This window comes from Alligator sinensis, unplaced genomic scaffold (genome assembly GCF_000455745.1).
Source record: "Alligator sinensis unplaced genomic scaffold, ASM45574v1 scaffold583_1, whole genome shotgun sequence".
Lineage (NCBI taxonomy): Eukaryota > Metazoa > Chordata > Crocodylia > Alligatoridae > Alligator > Alligator sinensis.
In genome coordinates, this window is record NW_005841983.1 from 1,329,954 (window position 1) to 1,334,359 (window position 4,406).

General features: G+C 43.5%; 1 protein-coding gene across 6 annotated transcripts in view; it reads right to left on the reverse strand.

Annotated features, from left to right (window-relative positions):
• Nucleotides 1-4,406, reverse strand: part of CDKL5 (cyclin dependent kinase like 5) — a 195,975-nt gene that overhangs the window by 140,330 nt on the left and 51,239 nt on the right. For 5 of the 6 annotated variants that reach the window (XM_014518794.2, XM_014518793.2, XM_006021227.3 and 2 more), the window contains exon 1: nt 3,278-3,384. The exons of the other annotated variant lie outside the window; for it this stretch is intronic. The gene's annotated coding sequence lies outside the window, so the exon portion shown is untranslated. Of the gene's footprint in view, nt 1-3,277; nt 3,385-4,406 lie in introns of those variants that run through there. 6 annotated transcript variants of the gene reach the window in all.

Sequence of the window (4,406 nt, forward strand, 5' to 3'; positions counted from 1 at the left end):
GAACCGCCCCCCCAAACTATGACAGTGGGTTGTTTAAAAGACACCAACCAATGATTTTTCTTCTTGTTTATGTCTGCAGCTAATTATAAAAATGGTTTGTGATTAGGACATTTATTCTTCACTCATTCTAATGGTAAAAAAAAAAAAAAAAAAAGAGAGACTAAGGTTTTCTCCTTATTAAAAATTGTTAACAGTTTCATGGTTAAACCTATTAGGAACTTATTTTAAAAGGTTAATCCCCAAATAGTTTTTTAAAAATTAATGAAAAAACTAAGTAAGTTACTGAATGAAAAATATTTAAAAAAATAAATTACTAGATAGTACTGTAGAGCCATACCCCTTATAAAGTGTATGCATAAACTATGCAGAAAATTTTTTAAAAGTATCATATCAGAAGAAAGATGTGGAAAGATACGAACATAAAATAAAACGAAGCTACTTTCAACTCTAAAAACTGTCAACATTCATAATAAGAGATCATTCTATATATCTATATAAAGATATATAGCTATAGAACAGACATACACAGACTATATATGTATGTATATGTCTGTTCTATATCTATATATCGATATATAATCGATATATATAAGGGTTTAGTCCGCCTGTCTGTGTAGCTGTTCATCTGTAATGGTCTTGGAGCATTCTGGTCGTCTCAGCAGCCAATCACAATGCTCACTAAAACAACCAATTGCTCAGAGTGCTCTGCAGGGAACATTTGGGACAGCGTGAGATGGCAGAGTGCTGCCATGACAGTGGGGACAGAGTTGGGGGGGCCCAGGGCTGCTGGCCTTGCCCCCACAGCCCTGCTCCTTGGAGGCGGCAGCAGCATAAGGTGCTAGTGGAGGAGGATGGAGGGGATAGCACGACAAGCTTTCCCCACACCCCCACTCCTGGGAGGTAGTGGCGGCATGGGATGGTGGTGGCATGCAAGCTTCCTCCCCCACAATGCTACCCCCCTGCTCCTGGGAGGTACAGGGTCAGACTCAGAGTGTGGGGTGGCATGTAGCCAGACACAGAGCCGGGGTGGGGGTGGGTAGCATGCAGTCAGATGCAGAGCGGTGGCAGCACAGGGTGGAGGGTGGCAGCAGTGGCTACGGGCAAGCTTCCCCAGTCCTTCTGCTCCTGGGAGGCAGTGGTGCAAGGTGATGGGTGGCTACGCTCCATCCCCACCCATTCTTAATGGGCAATTTGTTAGTTGATACATAAAAGTGTACCAAGATTTCCTTTGGGCAGTTTATGTAGTATTTTTTTTTCCACATCAATGCACACATGACTTCTTGCTTTATTCTTGGTTTCTTTCCATGTTTTAAATAGATTTGCTGGACTAGTGAACATTTCAACACCCTATGAACAGGCTTACTCATGGAGAACAAGACTGTAAGGTGGGAATGAATCCATATCATTAAACCACCATACGGCTAATGGATTAATGACTTAACTCTCCTAAATTCTGTACCCACAGAAACATGAAACTGCCTTGCTATTTGAGTAGTGATAGGTGTTGAATGCTGCTCTGAACAAGTCAAATATTAAAGACAACAAGTCTGAGCCACAGGATGGACTGGAAAAATCATAATACTTGCTTTGGCAAGATATGTGGGAGAGAAATTCGGGTTTTCAAGGGAAAAAACCCACCTAAAGAAATAAATCAAGTACAACGGAATTCTGAATAGCGTCTTCTAAAATAAGCACCTATTTGGAGGCCTGGGGGGTTTCAATATAGAATTCATTCGTATTAGTTAAGTGAGAAGAAGCATTTTCCTTACCCAGGACTTGAAACAAATGCCACCTTTTTTGACAATGTCTACCCTGCCTTTTCCTCCTCTTTCCCACAGTTCATTTTCCCCTAGTCCTATATAGAGTGTTTGTCTTTTTATAAAACACTAGACATTACTTCCAATCTTACTCATGATGATAATAAACCAACTAAAGTAACCATAGAAATAAAGCACATCTGATTTGTTACTACCTGCACTTCTGCCTCCTGTACAGTAAGCTGCACTATATGTATCCATATTAAGGATCTCCATATAAGCAAGGCTTAGAGTCTTCCATGGAAATAATGTTAGGAACAACATGATAGCCAGACTTGGGCTAAAAGTACCAAGGATGCCAGAAAATGAGAGAAAATAAAATGTTGAGAGAGACGCATTTAATATAATCAAATTAGACACACAGATTTTGCAGTTTTGCAAAGAGCTCGCTGCAGGCTGACAGAGCTCCAGCCTGCAAAAGGGGGGGGGGGGGGGGAGCGGGAGAAGGGTGGTCAGGCAAGAGGCACCATTGTACATGTACGCACATACGCACGCACATGCCTGCTGGGCAGCCTGGAGAGCAGCTCCTGCAGGTAAGTCTGGTTGGGGGGAGCGGGGGAAGGGGGAACTGAGGCCCCCATAGGGAGAGAGGCAGGGAGTTGGACAGGACTAGAGCTGCTACCCAGCTGGGTGGTAATTGGGGCTTGGGGCTTAGGACTGGAATGCACAGACACAGGGTCGCATAGGGGAGTGGGATGGGGATGCAGGTGACTCATCTGGGGGGAGGGTGGGGACCGACTCATGCCGCTGTGCACGCTCCTGAGAGGGGCAGGGAGGTCATGTGCCCCCCAGATATGTGGACAGAGCAGGGGCAGGGGAGGATGTGCGCTGCCTACTATGGGCTTGGGCTTCCAGGCCTGCTGCCCTCCCCACAGTGGGTGGGACCCGGTGCAGCACGGCAGAGTGGAGTAGGGCAGGGAAGCTCCTTGCTGCTATGAGTCCCACACCATCCTAGAGAAACGCCACCTGCATCAGCGGGGGTGGTGGCACAGAGTTCTGCCCCTTGGTGCTGCTGGGCTGGCAGGGAGCATATCACTATGGTGGCGTGCATAGCAGCAGCAAGCAGGTTCCCTGCCTGACCCTGCTCTTCCCCTCTACTCTGGGTCCTGCCCACGGGTGCCTCCTCTGGGCAGCAGCCAGGGCTTGGGTGCTGGACCTGTCTCCTAGTGAGCAAAGGGGGCAGGGTGAACTCTGATTTTCCATGATAAAAAACCCAAAATCAAATACCAAAATTATAGGTATTTATAATGATCAAGTCACTGGTAAGCTTCCAAACTGCTTTAAAATTCTAAATGTACCAATAAAACATTGTGTTCAATTGATACCTACATTTATAATGGCATTTCATTTTAATCACAGATTGGGGGCGGGTAATCAGAGAATATTCAGTATTTATCAGAGATTTTGTGATTTTTAAAACAGAGGAAACCAGGATCCCTGGTTATTATGAATGAACAGACCAAAGTACTTCCTTTCTGACATTCATCAGATGAAGAGAGACATGGATCCACATCGTGGATAGTAGCACAAAGCTAAGGGCTTCATATCCTCATCAAGCTATGCTGCCTGAAATTCAAAAGGGAAATTGTTTTAGTGACAGTGGATAGCTAAATATGTTGTTTGCTAGTTAATGTGAAAAATTCTAAAATTAAGTTGTTATATTCTGTAATTTAGCGAAGACAGGATCCACCAAGCCACTTGGAACAGTTCTAATGCAAATCTGTAAATGCTATCCAAGAAAAGCAAAATAATTTCTCCATTTTCTGTGTGCTGCCCATAGCACATGGACCGAAAAATGTCAGGATGTCTAAAAGGTCAGACTTAGCACAAAACTTCTAGCACTGGTGTTTTGTCAGTCTTCTCTCTTGCTTCTTTTGGTACAGGTCTTATGCAAAACATAGTAGCCTGGGAAGCAAATTGGCAGAGACAACGCTGGGAGTATTCCCTTATCTGTCAAAGCTGCCTGAAGACTCAATGGTTCCATTAATTTCTATGGAGACCATTAAAAAATATCCCCAACCCATCAGCATAGATGCACTCTAATGTCAAACAAAAGAAAGTACTCATCAGTTCACAGAGGGGTAATATTTAACCTCATAGCCTTCCTTTTTGAGACAAGCATCAGATTTAGAGCATGCCGAGATTTGTGAATGGAACCAATGATCTCATGATCGTTGCAACATTCTGTAATATTCTGAGCTACTCCCAAAGAATCAGCTGTTATTTAAATGGATCTCAAAACAACATCCTGGGATTTGTCCATTACAAGCTCACACAATCTATACAGCTTTATGGTGCTGAATCTAGTGTTTGAAATTGGACAGGAGAAAAAAAAGAAATGAAAGCATAGTTGCACACTAACTTTAGCTACTTCAGAACCAAAACACTGCTTGCCCATACCCGGTGTAACTACTTGATCAGAGGCATTTACTTTCAGTGATGAAATACTACAACTTACAGTCTCTAAATCTGTGGAAACAGAAAGTTCCCACATTGTTCCAAGAATACACGCTTGTTTCTTAGGTATTATAATATGCTTTGAGAGATACTTGGGAAGTTGCTGGTTCTGAAGTCAGTGGCAAATTCCTG